The following is a 23,748-nucleotide window of genomic DNA, read 5'->3' as shown; positions in this document are numbered from 1 at the left end:
ATAAACGTGATATAGGCATGGTTGCCAGATCTCGCGATTTAGCCGTGTTTCTCACGATTTATTGCCTAATTTTTTGCCAGATCTCACGATTTAGCCATGATTCTCACGATTTCTTACATATTTTTTTTGCTTACTCACGTTTTATCACACTTCACGCTTTTCTTTTTTGAATAAATTAAAATAATCACGCTTAGTCTCACACTTTTTCTCACGTTTTTAAATTTTTTCAAAATATTTTTAAAATTTTTTTTTAAAACAAATATAAAATTTTAAAATTTTATTTTAAAATATTTAAAAAAATTGTTAATGGTTCAACTAACCAATCATATATTTTTAAATTTATATTCATTTTTAAATTTTTTTTAACATAATTTACAATATTAAAATTAACATATCAAATTCATATTCATTTAATAATTACCTACCGAGACCGACAATACAAATTCAATTTTTGGATAGTTTATCAAGTATAATATAAATTTAAATAATAACTATTATGGATTTTATAAATCATATATTAAAACTAGTAAAATTTTAAATGAAATAAATTTATTATACATACACTCACAAATATTGCTAAATTATTTTATGAAAATGATCCTGAATCTAATTAATCAACTCTAAACAAAATGTTTTTAGATATTTCATAATTTGATTGTTGATTTAGCATCTAAGTTAAATTAAACTAATTATAATTTGTGAGAGCTTCCTGTATTTTGGATTTGCTAATCCATTTTGTAACAAGTTCAAGAAATTAGAAAAAATGAGGGTTTAAAAGAAAATAACAAATTATAAATTAATACTATTATTTCATAAAAATGATCCTGAATTAATCAACTCTAGCAATTAATGTTTTTATATAATTCTTAATTTGAAGTAAAATTAATTTATAATAAAGGTAATTTATATTCAGTAGGTCAGATTATTATTTTAAAAAAATGTTAACTTATAATTTGATTTATTCTGTATCTAAACCCCATTATCTAAAAATTTAATATAATATCTATTTCTTGAACTTGTTAAAGAATGGATTTGCAAATTCAAAATATTTAAGGAAACTCTCACATATTATAATTAGTTTAATTTAACTTAGATGTTGCTAAATATACAATCAAAGTTTTACTTTTAACGTTCAATGTATTAAAAAAAAATTTATAAAAATAATGATTGTAAAAGTGTTAGGTTAGCATTTCTTTGACCATGTATATAATTTAATTGTATTTAGTGAAAATGTGATGTTACTTATTTCTCTAAATCAATTTACTATCAGGATATGTATCAGAGACCTTCATTAAACTCAGTCCCTGGCAAAAATTTTATAATTTTAGTAATCTAAACCAAAAAATATTATTAGCTGATTTTTTAAACTTAATTTTATATTTAATCAGTTGAAAAATCATATAATGGAGTGTTTAATATTCATTCACTGCTCATATTTTCATTAAGACTATTTCAAAAATAGAGCCAAAATAATTTTAAAAAATACATTTTAACCCAAAATTTGGGCTGGTGCAAAAATATTGGACCTGAATATAAATTTTTTCCAAACCTTGGCAATACTTAAAATTTTGATCTCTGACATATTGATTATTATTTCACATGCTTAGAGTTTACTAGGATTGATATTGAGGTGGCAAGATAAAAAATTCCCTACAATTTTATAAAAAATATTTTTTTATTCATTGGAGAGAGGGAGGGGATTCATCATGATTAAATGTTATAAAAAAATATAACTCAATTTACCCATTTTCATGAACTTAAATAACTATTTTTATACAGTTGGTTTTTAAATCATAAAATATTTGAAAATAAAATGTGACATAATTACTATTTTAAATAATGCCAAGGCAGTTATGTGATAATGTCTATGAGTTTTGCCATATCTATATAAGTGTACCAAATAAAATGGGAATGAACATAGAATATAAAAGCTAGGCAAAAATGAAAGAACAGAATCTTGAAAGCATTTTGTTATATCTGGATATTTATATATGGTGAAATTTGTATCCTATTTATAAATAATGCTTAAAATATTATCTAAAATAATAAATACCCATAATAATGAATCACAAAACTTTATTCCTTCAATTTGCTGAGACATTTCAAATGCAAATTATCACATTTGTAAAAAATGGTATCGTACCATTAATATAATTAGGTGTTTTGTCGTGATACATTACGTTATATTTTAAATACTAATGTAACAATGACATATAATAATACCTAGACTGACGATTCATTCATTAAAAGTGTACATCAATACAAATCAGCTAGAGACGCCATCTTGGTTACTGTAATAAATATTAAAATTTTAAACGAGAGCCTAATTTTATATTATATCTGATGCAAACTTTATTAAAGAATTGCCTGATCATCGAGATAATAAGAAAGTAAGTTATCAATTTAATATTAGTTTTTAACATGAAAATAATTATTATAAAGGTTACCAAAATGGCGGGTCCATTAGATTTGCTTTTAACGACGCTTAAAAATGCATTTTAATGAATGAATCGTCAGTCTAGGTATTATTATATGTCATTGTAATGTAACCTCAAATTCGCTCTGGAATAGATGCGACATTCTACCAATCAATAGACTCATTCCTAGTGTTGTTAATCGACTGAGTCGAGTCGACTGAGTCGAAAACTGAGTCAAGTTTTGGGTCAAAAAAATCGACCCAAACTGACTTGAGTTATAAACTCAGGTCATGAACTCAAGTCGACTCAAGTCATGAACTCAAGTCGACTCAAGTCATGAACTCAAGTCGACTCAAGTCATGAACTCAAGTCGACTCAAGTCATCAACTCAAGTCGACTCAAGTCATCAACTCAAGTTCATAAAATATTCGTCCTCTAGTCGACTAGAGGACGAATATTTTATGAACTTGAGTCGTCGACTAGAGGACGAATATTTTATTAACTTGAGTCGTCGACTAGAGGACGAATATTTTATGAACTTGAGTCGTCGACTAGAGGACGAATATTTTATGAACTTGAGTCGTCGACTAGAGAACGAATATTTTATGAACTTAAGTCGTCGACTAGAGGACGAATATTTCAGATCTATTATTATTTATTATTAATTAAAATAGTTTTTATATTTTACTATTTTCGACTTCCAACTTGAGTCGTGACTCGTGAATATAATTATATAGTTGAGTCGACTAGAGGACGAATATTTCTATGAACTTAAGTCATCGACTAGAGGACAAATATTTCAAATTTGGTATTATTAATTAAGATATTTTTTGTATTTTACATTTCCTACTTTAGACCTTTATCGTTAAGTTATTATAAATTATATAGTTGTGTCGGCTAGAGGACCAATAGTTCTATGAACTTGAGTCGACTAGAGGACGAATATTTGAAATTAGTTATTATTATTTAAGATATTTGTTCTTATTTACTTTTTACTTTATAGACCTCCAACTTGAGTTGTGAATACAAAATATATAGTTGTCGACTAGAGGACGAATAGTTCTCTGAACTTGAGTTGTCAATTTAAGTCTACTAGAGGACGAATATTTCAAATTAATCATTATTTATTTAAAATATTTGTTCTGTTTTTTACATTTTTTTACTTTAGACTTCTGATTTGAATTGTGAAAACTGAAAAGAATTATATAAATGAGTCGACTAGAGGATGAATATTTCTATTAACTTAAGGCGTCTACTTGAGTCGACTAGAGGACGAATATTTGAAATTTGGTATTATTAATTAAAATATTTTTTGTATTTTACATTTCCTATTTAGACCTTCATGACTCGTTAAGTTATTATAAATTTTATAGTTGTGTCGACTAGAGGACCAATAGTTCTATGAACTTGAGTCGACTAGAGGACGAATATTTCAAATTAGTTATTATTTAAGATATTTTTTGTTTTTTACATTTTTTACTTTAGACTTTCATGAGTCGTTAATATAAATTATTTAGTTGTGTCGACTAATCAATAGTTCTATGAACTTGATCGACTAGAGGACGAATATTTCAAAATAGATATTATTATTTAAGCTATTTGTTCTGTTATTTACATTTTAAGACTTCCAACCTGTGTCGTGAATACAAAATATATAGTTGTCGACTAGAGGACGAATAGTTCTTTGAACTTTTGAGTCGTCAATTTAAGTCGACTAGAGGATGAACTTCTAATTAATTATTATTTAAGATATTTGTTCTGTTATTTACATTTTTTTACTTTAGACATCCAACTTGAATCGTGAATACCAATTATTTACATAATTATCTTATTCCTCATTTTATTTTATCAAATAAATTCTTATTAACATTTTTTGATTGAATAATAATCTGAAATAATAAAATATTTTGCAGGTATCTGAATATTTTGAAATTATATCTCAACCGTATTTTGAATTTTATATAAGACAGACGTGTGATAATAATCAAACTATGAGATGACGGGTGAATCTTCTTTATCACTCCTCCTCATCTGTATTTAATTTATTTTTAGTATTTCTAGTCCTTCTTTTAGGTAATTATTTTTTTTTATTTCAAATTAATTATTATTTAAGATTCATATACTTCATTATCTTATTCCTCTATTTATTTGATCAAATAAATTCTTATAAACATTTTTTAAATGAATACTATATTCTCAAAAAATATTTCGCAGGTATTTGAATATTTTGATTATATCTCACCATTATTTAAATTTTATATAAGAAAACCATACGTGTGATAATAATCAAAATTACGAGATGACGGGTGAATTTTCTTTAAAACTCTTCCTTAGCTGTATTTAATATATATTTAGTATTTTTATAGTCCCTCTTTAGTCATTCTTTTAGATAATTATTTTATTTTATAATTAATGGTTAATAGCTTTTAAAATATTTAAAAAATCACCTCTTTAGTAAAGAATTATCTTATCTTAATCTAATCAAACAACAATTACATAATTTACTTTATTTTTCTGTTTCTAAATAAGATATAATAATATAAATATAACATAAGAGAAAAATATTATATGGTATAACATAAGAAAAAAATATAAATATTATTGCCATATATCGATATCCCAGTTATTCAAGGATAAACAATGCTTTAAGGTGGATGGTGACATCCTATTTCTTTTTTTCGTCAAGAAATCCACTGTCTTGCTAAAGGCTCTCTCACTCGGCACACTTGATGATTGCTGGGCAAGAAAATCTTTTGCAATCAGCGACAATGTAGGATCCGAGTTAACGCCGCGCCGAGTTTTCTGCGCCGAATTGTCGTGCGCCGAATTTTCCGCCGATTGACGTGAAACTTATAATTTTACTTCCGAATAAGGGTCTATATCATCAGGCATTAGGTTAATGTCGTTCACGTCCTCATTTTTGTCAAAGTTACTAACATTTTCTGAGTCATTCACAGAGTCGAATAAGAAATTAATATACGCCGCAGTCATATAAAAAATAAATCTTCAATCTATCAATACAAAATATGGAATTTTAAAATACTTTTAATTTTATTTTTAAGTTAGAATTTTAATAAAATAAATATTTAAAATTTAATATTGTTTATTTTTTTTATATCAGTATTTATTCGAATAAGATTAAAATTAATATATGCTGCAGTCATATAAATAATAAATCTAAAACAAAATATTAATACAAAATATGGTATTTTTAAAATACTTTTAATTTTATTTTATATCTTAGAATTTTATTAAATTAATTATTAGATTAAATATAAAAAAGATTCAATACCATGTATGGTATTGTATAAAATATATACAACACATGCATTTTTTGTTTTTTTTATATTTAAAATTTTTTTAAAAAAATGTCATAAAATTGACTCAACTTCAACACATGAGGATCGATTGAATCAATAAAAACACACAATGCCATCCCAGATAAAAATATTTTGTTTAAAAATAAAATATATTTTCAATCTAATCTAGTAAATAATCATAATAGAATTTTTTTTCTTATTTTTTATATTTATAAATTTAAATATAATAAATCTTCTATTTTTTGAGTTTTAAAATAATTTCCGGTATTAGAAAAAGAGGATTCAAAACAACAGACCGGTCATGACACCTTCATTAAATGTGTCAGTATGTCTAGATTTCATAGTATCGCTATATCATAGTTCAGAATTAAGTACGAACTTTCTGGCCAGATTTGTTTAATTTTATCGCTATTTTTTAAACACGTATATTTATTTTTTTCTTCTAATTTTATATATGTATCTTGGACAAGTACATTTGATATTATTAAAATATTTTAATAGTTATTAACCATTAATGACTAAATAAAATAATTACCTAAAAGAGGGACTATAAATATACTTAATATATAGTAAATACAGATGAGGAGGAATGCTAAAGAAGATTCACCCGTCATCTCATAGTTTTGATTATTATCACATGTCTGTCTTATATAAAATTCAAAATATGGTTGAGATATAATTTCAAAATATTCAGATACCTGCAAAATATTTTATTATTTGAGAATATTATTCAATCAAATAAATGTAAATAAGAATTTTTTTGAGTATTCAATCAAAAAATGTTAATGAATTTATTTGATCAAGTAAAATGAGGAATAAGTTAATGAAGTAAATAATTGGTATTCATAATTCAAGTTGGAAGTCTTAAGTAATAAAATGTAAATAACAGATCAAATATCTTAATAATTAATTTAAAATATTCGTCCTCTAGTCGACACAAATTGACGACTCAAGTTGAAATTTTTAAGTACAAAAATGTAAATAATAGAATCTTAAATAATAACAATTAATTTGAACTATTCGTCCTCTAATCTACTCAACTATATATGTATTCACGACTCAACTGGAAGTCTAAAGTAAAAAATGTAAAAACAAAAAATATCTTAATTAATAATATTAAAAATATTCGTCCTCTAGTCGACTCATGTTCATAGAACTTTTCTTCCTCTAGTCGACTCAACTTCAAATATATACTTCTTATTCACGTCAAGACTCAAGTTGGAAGTCTAAAGTAAAAAAATATAAAAAACAAAAAATATTTTCATAATAACTAATTTGGAATATTCATCATATAGTCGACTCATTTATATAATTCTTTTCAGTTTTCACAATTCAAATTAGAAGTGTCATGTAAAAAATGTAAAAAGCAGAAAAAATATTTAATAAATATTATTAATTTGAAATATTCGTCCTCTAATCGACTTAAATTGACGACTCAAGTTCAGAGAACTATTCGTCCTCTAGTCGATAACTATATATTTTGTATTCACAACTCAAGTTGGATCTAAAGTAAAAAGTAAATAACAACAAATATCAATAATAATATATCTGAAATATTCGTCCTCTAGTCAACTCAAGTTCATAAAATATTCGTCCTCTAGTCGACTCATAGTCGACTAGAGGATGAATATTTTAAGAACTTAAGTTTACGACTTGAGTCGACTTGAGTTCACAACTTGAGTCGACTTGAGTTCACAACTTGAGTCGACTTGAGTTCACAACTTGAGTCGACTTGAGTTCACAACTTGAGTCGACTTGAGTTCACGACTCGAGTCGACGACTCAAGTTCATAAAATATTCGTCCTCTAGTCGACTAGAGGACGAATATTTTAAGAACTTAAGTTCACGACTTGGGTCGACTTGAGTTCACGACTCGAGTTCACGACTTGAGTTTGAGTTAGTCGACATATTCGACTAACGACTCGAGACTCTGAGTCGGAGTCTGGTGAACTCGACTTTTTAACAACACTACTCATTCCCTTGAGGAGACTAGAATTACTAGCCCATAGCTTAAGACACTCGTAGGAAAATATGATTTTCTCGTCCAATGGTCTTCTGACGGTAGGAAGGAAATTACCCCCAAATACTATTGGTTGGCGAAATGTTTGAAGGATATGGACCTGATCAATTTCTCGTTTGCAGATTTCAGGCACTCAGCAAAAAAGAAACACCTACATGGTAAAATATGGCCTAAATTAAAATAAGATCTGTTCTCTTCTTTTTCTTTTCTTGCAATGGCTAGAACTAAGCATGTTTGATGATGATAATAATCTGGACAACACAACTTTCCTCATGAACTCACGACTTTTTCTTCTGGACACACGATATAGGCGACAATAACGACAACAGCTACAACAACAAATGGAATAATAGAAAATGATAACGAACACTGATTATAATAATAACGCAATAACACCGACGAACCCAAATATTATTTGCACAGAGCGTACAAAATCTACAGGACACGTGATATCGACACACCGAACGACAAACAAGGAAGGGACTCATCATGCAAACTTAACTTAAACTCTCAATACTCACCAAGATATAAGAGTTATTATTGTTTTTTTGTTGCCTCACTAAATAACCATATCAGGATTCAGATACATTATTACATGACATTATATTTCTTAACATTCTTCTGCCTGTAACGGAACTAATACATCACCACTTTCGCTAGCAGGCTACATAGTGGTACCGTCCACTATAATAAAACGGATATACATCGTGTATAGGATCTATATACTAATGAATATACTTGGTGCACGCCCAACTCCTGGTGAGTGATGAAAATGCAGTGCAATTTCTAGGCGTGGTAATGAATGAATGAATGAAATACTAATGTCATTGACGACGAGCATACCAAAATTTAGTAATAAATATTTATTATTTTATAAAAAATCCGAAAAAAATATTTATAAAAAATGGATATAGTTCAAAAACCATAAATAAAGCTTCAAAAAATTAGAATAATAGAATTATATTCACTTATTTTACTTCTTGGAGGATAACCACTGATCTCACCGCACATTCCGGAATATCGCACGGATTATCCTTTATATTATTCTGATTTATCCTTCTTGATTTCATTTAGAACTTCTTTTAAAGTAAAATATTCTTTTTAAATAATTATCTGACACCACACTGTCTTTATTTAAATTATTATCTACCTTTGTTACTATATCGGTTAGGTACATTTACTTATCAGAAATTTCAATGTAATGAATAGCACATATATTATTACAAATAATAATATCGTAACTAACTGAGTATTTATATCTAATTGGTTAAGTTCTTTATACAAAATTTGATAACCAAAATCCTTATAAATAAAAACTTTATCAAAAATATTAGGCCTATGATTAATTATCAAAATAAAACCCATTTCATCTATATTATAATTTTCCGATGTCCTCACTACGTCATCATGACGTCATGTCATCGCTACGTATTCATTTTTATTTTTTTGATTTTTTAATTTTACTTATTATTTTTTTCTCTATACAAACAGATGATCCTATAACTTTAGTTTTATATTAAATTGTAGAATTCCATATTAAAACCTTAAATTATAATTTATCATTACAAAATTTTACATTGGGTGTCAAAGTAATACATTAAATATATCTATTTACAAAATATTACAAATTATTAATATTATATATAGATATATGATTTATATAATCAAAATATAATTATAACTATTAAACAAGTAGAAATTCAATTTACCCTGTACGTCAAAGATAAGAATTATTGCAGTGAACACAATTTCAATCCATATTTTTCTCCATAACTTAATTTTTGGAGTTATCTCCAATAATACGCGGTAATATTTGTTATTTCTTATAATATTAGCGCAGACCTCATTTTGTCATGATTCTCTAATAAGTGGTTTGCCCAAGCTTTCCCAGTTTCCCTTATTACGAATTCAAATGTTTTTTTCCATATATAACTAGGAGTTAACTCATAGACTAATTGGTAAATCAGAGATTTCCCATTAATTAATTATAAATTTATTCTCCAGGCTTGGGAAATTTTTTTAATTATTATGGGTTGAACTGGGCTTAAAAAATATTCTTTAAAATTAATATTGGCTTGGTTTTAAAAATTATTAGGGATTGAGGTGGGCTTAAGAAATTTTTTTAAAATTATTAAGATCTTGGTTGGAAATTTTTCCCAATAGTACAAAAAATGTATAAAATCATTAAGCATTATTACTCAAGAAGTTGCTATTAGTGAAAATAATTATAAATGTACATAATATTTTCATTACATCATTATATTACAATATTCATGCAAGTATTGGATATCAAAATAATACATTAAATATATCTTATTTACAAAATATTACAAATTATTCATATTATGATTAATATTTTATACATTCACTCAATAAAATACCAACAGTCTTAATTTATTTTTAAATAGTATTTTTTTATAAAAGCATTTTATAAATTTATAAAATCAAAATATAATTATTTTTCTATCCTTATTTTCTATACATTTTTATTCTTTGATTTTCTTAGACAAAATATTTTTTAACACTTCTTTATTTTTCTTTATTATATATTTTTCACGATTTTACAAAAAAAAATAATAATCAATAAACACCGATTTTTACAAAATATAATATATTTCTTTTTTAATAATATTTTTTTAATAATTTTTTATATAATAAATAAATATTTATTATAATACAACATGTACCCCCTTTTCAAGGTAATGCATGCCACATTTAACCGTAAATATAATTTAAGAATATATATTTTTTTAGATTCTTTTGATTCAAAATTTCGCATCATTGGAATACTTTTGATATTGACGTTGAGCGAAACTTCATATCTTTGATATTTTCTTGTATTATTGTATCGTTCATTTCTGACGTATACGACGATTTGATATTTGATTAAACGATTGTTTAAGTTGTTATCAAATTATCCTGATTAATGAGTCATAGCTTGATTTATCCATTGCATCATTGGTCAGTCATGATCATTCTTTTTTAAGCTTGGTATCCTTATCCAGCATTGTTGATTATCATTAAATTATGGTTAATGTAATAGATCAATTGCATCATTGTAATTTATTGAGTGAGCATCATTGTAATTTATTGAGTAGATTACACAGGATATTACACACAGTAAGCAAGTCAAATTTTTTTCTTAACATCTTTAACAACATATTCACAATACCCCTTTTTCTTTTTACATAATGAACCATTACACAAAACAACAACCTTATTATTTTCTTTTTATTATTTTTTATTCTCTTACCCTTATATTTCCAATGATTTCCCCATTTCACTACCAGTTGCTTTTTCGCAATTAACGTTTCTTCTCTTCTCAATACCGCTTACAATTTTTATAATCTTCTAATTTTACTTTTAAATTCCTATATGTCAAGAAGGGTAAGATTTTTATTAATGATAAAATTATTCTCTTTTATTATTTGTCAAATCATAAGATTAAAAATAAATTTGTAATTTTGATGAATCATCGCTATATAAATTAATATTGTATTTGGATGAGTCATCATTGTTTTAGAAATTAATATATTTTATTTTATTATTAATAAATATATATTTATTTTTGTGAATCTATAAAAAAGACAAAAAAATTGGAATTTATATTTATTTTTTTTTTGGAATTTTGGATTGAAAATTATATTTTTTTTTGACGCGTCTTTGAAAGTGGAAATAAATTAAATATATTTTAATTGAAGAATAATAAAGAGTTACCGCAGTAAAGAATCTAATTTATTGGGATATAAAATATTTGGGTGTATAAACATAAAACTTTATAATTAACTATTTTTTATAACAAACAACTTTATATTAATGAACTTATTTCCCAACTCCTGTAAACATTTTATTCTCCAACTTTCTTTTACCAACTATAATAACAAAATATAATATGACCCACATATTATTCAAAGCATAAATCAGTACAGGGCAGTCTATCAACATCTATTGCAAAACAAAAATATTCTTCAAAAATAAGAAATAATACAGATGCAACTACAGTTGCGGAAATGGTAAATACCTATCATGCAGTACAACATTCAGAGAGCTATTAACATCACAATGTTGGTAGAATCTTTCCCCATAATATTTAACGACTAATATAAATGAAAAGTATACTTTGTAGAACACAAATGAGCAAGGCTATCATCAATGTTTTAGGATATAAATCAAGAAGGTCAATTCTTGACGATTTGAAAAATGTGCAAACATATGCAATTCTAACAGATGCATCTAATAAGGAGATATCAAAACATTTCCCTTGATCCTCCCCTATTTCAACAAAATTAATGTCATTTCAATAAAACTATTAAAAAAATTTTCTACAGATGTGAAATATCCAAAGACATAGCTAACCATATATAATGGTAAATATGGCAGATTTGGCATTAGCAATGAATTGCATGGCAGCTTTCTGATCTGATAATTCCTCAGTGAATTTGGCAAAAACCAGAGTGTATTTACAGAATTGAGTCAGCATAATGTTGGTTTACAGGTTCCTCCTAATACGCGCCATCGTAGAATTTTAAAATTTTACAAACCTTTAAAAAATAAATAGATTATAAAAGCTGTCCTAATATTTTGAAAAAATTTTCAAAAATAAATGGCAGAAGTGTATTTAGGAATTTTACATATAGGAAATCTACTATATGCTGTTAATATGCAGTTGCAATCAGAAGAATATAATTTAATAAAGGTTGACTAAATTATGCTGCAGAAATACCAAAGTAAAAATATTATTACTATTATCGGATAATTATTAATAAGATTTAATATGATGTCATGTTTGAGGAGATTGTAATGCTTCTTTATTTTTATGATTTGCCAAAATATTCAAAATATTAATTTTACAATGTAAAAAATAAATTTATATGATTTTATGCAAATGTATAAATAAGATTTTATAAAATATAGAAAGTCAAATAGTTATAGTTAATTATATTTTATTTGAGATTTAAATAATGGAACTAAACGTTTACCGTCGTTATTAAGATATTTATAAAATTCCTGGCATGACATTTTATAATTTTGTTTAACCATTAACTCGGCCTCTAATGTTGTTAAAGCAATTCGATTTCTCTCCTTTCTCCAGGCAGTCCTCATCAGGCTAAAAATGCGCTCCGATGAGGCATTAGAATGAGGTAAGGAGAAGCATGGAGATTTATCGTTATTACGAAAAAATTCCACCCATTTCTCCTCTGCTTTTAGACCATCTAACTTTAAGTACTGGGAATATATTCTTGCAAAGTTATATTAAATATCTATTAATTTGGCCAGAACAGCCATTTAAAATCATTTATTCTTAAAATTTTATCAATTTAGTGCTTAATATATTATTTTAATTTTACAGTAAGATAAAATTATTAGCAAAATAGAACATTTTATTACTTAAATCTGTTTGGTATATGGGATATAATATCCACTTCTAAAAGTTCTATTCTTCTAACACAAAAATTTTGAAAATGTCGAGTGGAGCACTGCAATTCTAGATAACGATATAAAATATATTAAGTAATTTAAAATATATTTATAATAATTATACATACTGTTCTAACTTCTATTCTTTCTAACACAAAAATTTTGAAAATGTCGAGTGGAGAATTGGAGAATTTTATAAAAAATATATTTTAGAGCGGAAAAATAAAATAAAAAAACTAGACATATTTTTCGAATAAATATTTAAAATTTATTTTAAAAATATAAAATAATCAAATACTGTCTCTCAAAATTATTATTTATATATTAAAAACATTATAATGCTAAAAAAAATTGTGGGAGCTTTTTGTGGGAGATTTCTAATTGTGGGAGTTTTGTGGGAGTGAGATGTATGTGGGTAAACTAAAAAATTGTGGGAGACTCCCACTGATGGGGGGAGACATGGCAACCCTGCTTATGGTCAATGCTCAGATATCTGTGATGTTAATCATCCATTTATACCAATTTGGCTAGTAGAAAATGTATTAATTGAATTATAAACAATAATTATTTATTTTCCATCCTAATAAAAAATATAATCGACAAAATAAGATCTTAAAATTTACAAAATGCGGTCAACAAAATTATTTTGCTAATTTTCAAAATTAATATAATGACTTCCAAGGAGATTAACATTCCTAATTATTGATAATACTATTAGATAAGGAAAAAGGATATTACCTATAACACTCAATATGTTTTACATCAAGATTCATCATTCTGGATTGGAATAATTATTCTGTGACTTACTCAATTTATCATAAGATTTGGTTTCCAAAAAGAGCTAATCAGAAAACATTAATACATCATCATTTTAACAGTAATTACAACTTACATTAATTTTCCAAAACTTTGACCTTAATAATAATTTCATTAGCAGTAGTTTTAGCAGCAATATTATTTTAATATCTACCAAAATTTATATTCATCAAAAAGATTCAGGAATTATTTATTTATTTTACATCATCATTTTAACACAGTAGTTTTAGCAGCAATATTATTCTTATATCTTCCAAAATTATATATTCTTTTTACCCTATGAAATACAACTTTATCAAAATCCTTACAGCTCTTAATGGCCTTAATACTAATAAGCAATTGAATTATATATCACTCAATTAAAAAACCCTTAAAAACTAATTTGATAAATCTGATTAATAAACATTCAAATATTTAGTATCTGAGTACAAAATAATTATCCAAAATTCAAAAACTCAGAAGTATCAAATCAGATTCATAAACCAAAACTTGGCAATAATAAGACTCTCAAATTATAATAAGGAGCTATAAAATTATGACTTTAAAGAAAAGGCTACATATATTAAGGCAAAATTCTGTTTCTTACTTAAATAAACAAATACCTTAAATATCAATCCTTCCCATCATCATTACTATGAAAGGAATCTGTCCAACTTGCCATAAATTAATAAATATAAAAAAGGATGACCATCTTTACAAACATGGCCCTACAACCCTCCCTTGCTTAGGCTCTAACACACTTTGCACAAAACTTATAGAACCCCCAATAAATACCAAACACATACAAGTAAATAACAAATCACTAGAAGAATTTATCTTTATTAATAAATCACCAACAATTAAGCACATCCCAACCAGTGTTAACTACCTTATCATATCACAGTCCATCTCACCAAATTATTTGATAATATTAACTCAGATTTGTCAAACACAAATCATTGGAACAATCTTTTCACTTTCCCTTTTAAATGTCTCTCAATCCCAAAAGATAAAAAATCTATTTCACTACCTAATATTATAAAAGACAGACTTAAAAATATAGATTACTTAACAACTCTTGAACACATCAAATATCCCAATAATACCAATGAAAGTTTCATTAAAACCTGTGACAAAATTTCCAAAAAAATAATGAAGGCGACTTCTGCGGATCCCAAAAATTAATCTCCTCACAATCAAAACTAGCCCCATCTAATGATGCGACTCTTGAAAACCTAAAATCTCTCCATCCACGAGCCCTTATACTAGCTTACCAAATCCTCGGCCCAATATTCCTCCTCTCACAATAACAAACCAAGATATACGTGACACTATAAACGAATTTAATAAATTTTCAGTGGCAGGTCCTGACGGCTATTGACCTTCCTACTTCCAAACATTCCTAAAATCACCCAATTCAAATAGTTTTTTTTAACTCACTTACATCCTTCCTCAATAATATAATCACTAGAGATATCCCCACATTAGCTCATCAAATAATATTTGGAGCTAACTTGATTGCATTTGTAAAGCCGAAAGGTGGTATCCGCCCTATAGCTATCGGTTCTTTCTTCAGACGCCTGATTACTAAAATCATCGCAAAAAAAATAAAAACCGTTACTCATTCCCTGCTTGGCAATTACCAATTAGGCTGCGGAACAAAAGGAGGCGTAGATATAGCCTCTCACTGTCTCCGAATCTACCTACAACATCCACCTTTAAACTCCGTTATTTGCAAAATTGATTTCAAAAACGCCTTCAATACAATATCTCGTTCCTCGGCTCTCGAATCGTTTTACGATAATTTCCACCAATACTCGCGCATTGTTGACATTTGCTTCCAATAGCACTCCCCTCATTTTCAATGGTTGCGTTATATACTCAGAGGGTGTTCAGCAGGGCGACCCCCTAGGCCCTATACTTTTCTGCTTAGCCATCCATAATATGATGAAAGATCTCAAATCTGATTTTGATCTAGACCTTAATTTATGGTACCTAGACGATGGCACTCTCTGCGGTAACCAACATCAAATAAGCAAAGCCCTCTTCCACCTCGAAAGAGAATGCCCCAAAATAGGCCTAGAATTAAACAAAACCAAAACAGAAATCTGCATACTCAACCCCGAGATTCCCCTAGACTCATTTAAAGATTACAATATTATCGAAATCGAAGATATCCAACTCTTGGGCTCCCCACTACTAAATAATAAAATCTCGGAAAAAACTATCGATAAAACCTTCTTCGAGTTGCAAAACTTGGAAAAGTTCATCAATCATATCCCATCGCACCAACTTTTTATCTATTAAAAAAGTGCCTATATTTACCTAAAATCTCACACCTCTTCCACTCATCCTCCTCATTCACCTCCTCAGAATTTTTCACCAAGCATAATATTCGCTTAAAGACCTTAATGGAAAGGATCCTTAATCTTCCATTATCAGACTTTAATTGGCACCTTGCTCAATTACCCGCTAAACTAGGCGGTATCGACCTAATCTCCTTAGAATTACTCTCCCTATCAATTTTTATCTCTAATCGCCTTTCGCTCAATTCTGCGATCTCATCTTTTATAACCCCCAATGACGATCTCTTAATAGTAGCAATCGAAAAATGGAATCTACTAACCCCAGACGGTCAAACATTCCCAACCGAAATTTCTAATAAATCAATCTGGAACCCCTTATTAAGAAACTTCAAAATAGTCTTAACCCCTCCGATATCAGCGATATTCAACTTCTTCAATTAAACGATAAATATGGTGGACATGAATGGCTCGAGGCACTTCCAAGCCTAACCCTTGATAATCTCTTAACCAATGACCAACCGAGAGTTACCATAGGATTTATACTAGGATGCTCGCTAACACATTCACACACTTGCCACCTTTGCAACCTACCCATACAACCAAATGCAAGACACGGCCTAAACTGCTCCCGTAGCCAAGGTCGCCACCTCCGGCATAAAACAATAAATAAAATCATCCATAACGCTCTCGATAAAGCTAAAATTCCTAGCATTCTGGAACCAACAAACCTCTCTCTACAAGATGGTCTCAGTAACCTGCATCCCATGGTCCAATGGGAAATCCCTAATTTGGGACGCTACCTGTGTCTCTTCCTTTACCTCATCAATTAATTCAAATCCTCTTACTAATGGCAAAAATAAAAAAATCAATAAATACTCAATATTAAATAATTATATTTTTCAACCCATAGTCATCTCAATTAATGGTAATTTCTTCCAATCAACATATTCATTTTTAAAAATTTTAGCATGTAAAATTTTTAACATAACAAACGAAAAACGCGAGTCAATCTTCCTAAAACAAAAAATACAATTAGAAATTTTTAAACATAATTATACATGTTTTTTAGGTACATTTTTACTATAAGCTCTTTTTAGAGCCATTGATATTTTTAAAATTTACACTCATTTTTAATATATGACTTGTTATATTAATATAAAGATTTATTTATAAACTATTTACTAAATTGGCTAATCCCTTCTAAAGCATCTACTTCTTAAGTTGAAGATGTTAATTAATCTTTAATAAGTCTCCATTATATGTTTCTATATAGATATTATGTATTCTTGGTGAGATGGTATCCCTCATTCTTGCCCTAATCTATTAATAATTTTATTTTTTGTAATTTGATATTTCTTATTTTATCCTGACTAAAATTAATTCTTACTAAGTAACTTACATATATGATAATAAATTTATTCTCCTATTTTGAACCTTACAGTGACAAAACATTGAAAATACATATAGAAATTTTCTATTTTTACTTAATATTAATGGAAAAAAAATATATTTATGAAGAGAATCATGATAAACGTGCAAGTAAGTAAAAATATATGTTATTATTATTAACTATTTTCTTTCTCTTTTCTTAAGGTATATATATATTTTCTAAAATATAAATTAAAATATATATAAAAACAAAAAGTAAGGTTACGAAAAATAAAAAGTAATATAAGTTGAATAAAAAGTTAAATTTGAATTCATAAAAAGTAATATAAGTAAGGTTACAAAAATGAAATTATAAAAAAGTAAAAATATATAATATTAATTTATTAATTCCTATAATGTAATATTCTCCCTCTTCTAAAAGCTTTCCCATAATTTCATTTAAGAAGTCATAGAGAGTTTGTTGTCCAAGTAGTTTATCGTTTTGATCATCAAGTTGTTTCACAAGTCATCATATCATTGGCTTTGACTTGTCCCAATCGTTTATCGTGATTGTACGTTGGTTTGTTTAAATCGTAAGCTTGATATCCTTATCGTAAGTTGTCTATATAAATCGTGAATTTGTCATATAGCTTGCTTGTCATACTCAGTTGTTATTATTATCAATTTTCAAAATTGTCATTATCATCAGTAAGTTGCGAATAATAGGAAATATACATCATATTGGATATAAGAATAAACGAAGAATAAATCAATAAGATTGTTATATAATATTTTCAGCGTTTTAATTTTTTGCGTTTTAGTGTGAGCGTTTTAATATTTAATTTACTTTATGCAATTTACTATTTATTTTTATTAAGTTATGTAGTCTTTTAAATAAACAGGTTTTTGATTCGCACGGGTCTAGAAATAGGTGTTATATCAGTAATTTTTATATTTTTGTCCACACCCTCCTTAAAAGAATCCTTAGAGTCATAATTAATAATTGTGTTAAAACAGTTTCTAATTCTTATTTGATCTAAATATCTCCTCAAAATACCTTTCTCTGTCTTAATTTGGAACATCATATCACTTTCTTTATGTGTGATTATACCTTTGCACCATTTATCATCACCTTGTACTTTGTACCAAACAAAATCTCCTACGTTAAAGGTTCTATTTTGTGGTAAAGTAACGTTTAATTTATTCTCCTTCTCCTCCACGGTTTTAATAAGTCCCATTTAATTCTAATATCTCGATTAAACATTCTCTGAGATGGTGTAACTCCTGTAGTATCATTACGCGTGTTTCTGTAATTAAATAAAAATTTACCAAGTGCGATATCTAAGTCAATTTTAATATTCCTTTTCATATGTGTTTTGAACGTTCTCACCATGCGTTCTACCTGGCCATTGGATTGCTGGTGATACGCAGATGTGAGCACACGTTTAAAACCGAAATTGTTGCAAAATTTTCAAAATCGTTACTCGTAAAGTTAGTGACATTATCAGTAACTATAGTTTAATGTATTCCATATAGCGAAATAGTTTTAAAGATTTCTTTTAAAGTCACATCAGTCGTAATATTTTTAACAGGAATAACAATTGAAAATTTGCTGTTATTATCAACCATTTTTTTGTGAAAAACGGACCCGCATAATCTATGTGCATCCTTTCAAACGGTTTGGTTGCCGAAACCCATGGTTTTTGTATCTTTATAGGATTATCATGATATATGTTACAATCGTCACAACATTTTACTTCTATTACTATGTCATTATTTATACCAGGCCACCACATGTAATCTTTGGCTAAGGATTTGATTTTTCCTGCAGCCAAGTGACCTTCATGTAACGACTGTAGTATATTTTTTCTCATAGAAGACGGAATTATGATTCTGTTACTTTTGTAAAGACAATCCTTAATTATACTTAATTCCAATTCAATGTTTTTATAAATATTATTCATTATAGGCCTGTTGTTATTAATATCATTTATGACTTGTTTTAATTCCATATCTTTCAAAGTTTCATCACGAATTTGATTAAAATTAATAGGTAAATCCCCATATTCATTTATTATAGTTATATTTTCAATAGTTTCATCATGACATTCTTGTGGTAATCTCGAGAGACAATCAGGAACAACATTATATTTACCAGCTTTATACTTTATATTAAAATCATATCCTCCTAATGTAATATTCCACTTCGGGAGTTTTAAGTACATGGTGATATTATCCTTAAGACCCTTGGTAAAGATGTACACTAGAGGCTTATGGTCAGTAATAATTGCAAAATTTGTGCCGATTAAATATTCCTGGAACCTCTTTATAGAGAACATAATGGCGAGAGTTTCACGCACAATATTGGTATAGTTCATTTCAGATTTTAATAAAGTTCTCGACGCGAAAGCTATAGGTTTTTCTTTACTATCTTTTTCAATATGAAATAGTACAGCTCCTAAACCACATTTTGATGCGTCAGTGTCTATCCCTATAGGTAATTCAGGGTTAAAGTATGTCAAAGCAGGCAGAAGACTAATCAACTTCTTAAGATCATTAAAACTTTTAGAGTGTTCTAGGTTCCAAGCCCATTTTTCTTTGTTGACATCTTATATAGAGGATCGGCAATTTCTGCAAAATTGTTCAAAAATTTTCTATACTAGCCAGCCATTCCCAGAAATGTTGATAATTCAGCAGCTGATTTTGGTTCTGGCATATTAATTATTGCTTCAATTTTGTGTGATTAGCATGATTCCACTTAGCGTCAATATCATGACCCAGGAACCTCACTTTGTTTTTAAAGAACACACTTTTATTGAAGTTAGGTATTAGCCCAAACGATGATATTCTATCAAACACTTTTTTTATGTTGTTAAGGTGGACTTCATCGTTTTTTCCAGTTATAAGTAGATCATCAATATAAAATATGACGTCATCCATATCACCGAAGATTTGGTCCATGATCTGTTGAAAAATTGCAGATGAGGTCTTAAGCCCAAAAGGAAGTCTAGTAAATTGGTAATATCCCTTGTGCGTAGATATGTTTAAAATATTTCTGCAACTTTTATCAATTGGTATCTGTAAGAAAGCATTTTTCTAGTCAATCTTCGTAAATTTCTTTCCTTCTGAAAGTTTAGCAATTAGATCATTGATTCGTGGTAGAGGGTATCTGAAATCTTCTAGAGCTAGGTTTACAGTGTCCTTAAAGTCAGCACAAAGCCTAATGCTCCCATCATCTTTGTAGACAGCGGTAACAGGCACCGGCTCAATTATTTTATCATGTATCCATTTCTTAAGTTCATTGCTAACAAGATCAATTTTTGAATAAGGAATACGTCTAGACGGTATTATTTTAGGTTGGGAATCTCTTCTTAAATGTAACTTGACACTTGCTTTGTTGATTGGCCCATTAGTCAATTTGGATTCACACTCTTCAATTTTTTTATTTCATCTTCGTAATTAGTGTCAACATTTGCTATAAATTTATTTAAAATATTTTTGAAAGCAATGATCCATGTACGTCCCAACAAGGCATTTTTACTCGATTCGACGACTACCGCTTGTAGATATTTTTAGATACCTTCATAAGTCACTTTAACTTGAGTAGTGCCGATGATCTTGATTAAATTTACATCATAAGCGGTAAGTTGTAATTCGGATTTCTTAACATCTCTAATACCAAGTTTTTTAGCAAGACCATGAAATATAATAGTATGTTTAGAGCCAGTATCAACTTGCATACATGTAACAATATCGTTCACTTATAAAGTAGTCACAAATGCGTTGTCTTTGTCATTGAGCATGTCACCAGATAAGTTGTTGACATTAAAATCATTATCATCTTTGTTCTTTGTAGAGTCAACTTTCTCTTCAATAATTTCTTCAATATTCATATATTGTATTTGTTTTCTATTATTGTTGTCGCCATCTCTATAATTATTTGAGTTGTTGTTATATTGTATTTGCTTTCTCTGATTATTATCACTACATCTAAAATTATTTGAATTGTTGTAATAAGATTGGTAATTGTTACGATTTCCGTCACCGTATTGGATTTGTTTTCTTTGATTATTATCATGCCATGTATTATTTCTACCATGATTAGATTGATTATTATTGTTATAGCGATAGTTATTGTAGTTATAATTGTTATAATTATCGTGGTATCTCGAATTGTTATTACTATAATTGTATCTAAAATTATTATTGTAATTCCCATTTCTATTTCTATTATCATAATTATTTCTAAAATTATTATCAGGTCTAAAATAATTATTGTTGTCATTTCTATTTTTATTGTAAATTTTTTTATCTTTATCGGACTTTTTATCGTTATTCATATAACTTATATTATCAACATCTGACTTCTCGCTGATGCTGTCTAACTTAGCTCCCAAATCGACCATCTCATTTAAAGTTAAATTAATATTTTTAAAAAACTTATATTTTATCTTATCATTTAAGGTAGATGTCCGTAATTTTTCTTTTAATCAACTGACGTCCAAAAAATTACATTTTTTATGCAGTTTCGATACTCTTATGAACCACAGCATGAAACTCTCTGACGAGTTCTGCTGCAGCAGATTAAATTTATTAATTAAAGTGTATTTATCTTGTGCTGGTAAAAGGTAAGTTAACTTTTTAATCACAATTTTAAGATCTAGAATGTCGGTATCAGAACAAATTGATTTAATATTGTCAAAAACCTCGTCTGATAAATTATTAAGTAACGTATTTATTTTAATAGAGTCCGATAATGTACTGGTCGAAAAATAACTTAATATTCTATCTAAATAAATCTCAGTAAGTGGTTCAACTAATTTAGGAATCTTATATATAAACTCTGGTTTTATTTCCATATTTTATTAGTAATTCATATATGTTGGAAATTATAACATTTTATATTTTAACAATTTATATTTTGATAAACATTCAATTTAATTCAATGAATTCTGATTCATTGTACACGTAATGTTTGCCATTTAATAACTCAAAACAATTAATCATGTCTTTGAGGTTTACAAACTCAAATAAAACATCTTCGGTACCCCGTATTCTAGAGTAGTTTCATCGCAGTTATAAGTAAAATCAAACAATATGTCGTAAATAGAAATTTCATGAGGAATATTGTTTAGTTTAAAAGCAAACCTGATAAAAATAATATCACAATAATTTTACCTTATTTTTTCTTTCTTTATATAGAAATTATTTGTACCGTTTTATAATTTTTTATATTAATCATATTTACAGAGAAAAAAATTTTTTATTTTAAAAAAAATTTCCATAAGGCGAGATTTTTTTTGCCAAACATGGAGCACCATGAAGAGAATCATGATAAACGTGCAAGTAAGTAAAAATATATTTTATTATTATTAACTATTTTCTTTAAAGATGCTACATTTTTATTTATTATAATACTTTATTAATCTACTTAAAAACAATTGTTAGATTTCTATTTAAAATCTAATTAAAAATATTATAATTTAAATTTATAATTATATAATTAAAAATAAAATTCTATAATTGAGTCCCCAAAAAGGAACCATAATTGTGCATAAAAATTCTTAAGGTATATATATATTCTAAAATATAAATTAGAATATATGTAAAAACAAAAAGTAAGGTTACGAAAAATAAAAAGTAATATAAGTTGAATAAAAAGTTAAATTGAAAAGTTAAATTTGAATTCATAAAAAGTAATATAAGTAAGGTTACAAAAATGAAATTATAAAAAAGTAAAAATATAAATTTGAATGTATAACAATAACCAAAATATATAATATTAATATATTAATTCCTATAATGTAACAATTTACAAATTTTATTTTTCAATTTAAAAATTTAACAAATTTATATCCATAAAAGGGCGTTAAATACATAAATAATATTATGAAACCAGAATAAATATTATAGCGCTTTTTTTGAATTTGGGTGCAAATACATGTGAAAAACCTAAAAAATTTTTAAAAAATAGAGGTTTCTTTGAGATTTAATTAATGAGTAGGTTTAGAATCGAAAAATAGTAGAAAGTTTGTAAGGAACATATTGCTGGCGCTATTGATCAAAAGCTCTTCATTTTTGGTTTATACGTGTATATTTAGGTG

The 23,748-nt window shown here is 27.2% G+C and overlaps 1 protein-coding gene across 3 annotated transcripts in view; it reads right to left on the bottom strand.

The window, feature by feature from the left end:
• LOC135925573 (multidrug resistance-associated protein 1-like) overlaps positions 1 to 23,748 on the bottom strand; it is a 66,069-nt gene that overhangs the window by 21,095 nt on the left and 21,226 nt on the right. The gene's annotated exons all lie outside the window — the stretch shown is intronic.

The sequence above is a fragment of the Gordionus sp. m RMFG-2023 genome, chromosome 2 (assembly GCF_954871325.1).
Source record: "Gordionus sp. m RMFG-2023 chromosome 2, tfGorSpeb1-WG-v2, whole genome shotgun sequence".
In the NCBI taxonomy this organism is placed as follows: Eukaryota; Metazoa; Nematomorpha; class Gordioida; order Chordodea; family Parachordodidae; genus Gordionus; species Gordionus sp. m RMFG-2023.
The sequence above is the reverse complement of the archived record's forward strand: the minus strand, read 5'-3'. Positions and strand labels throughout refer to the sequence as shown.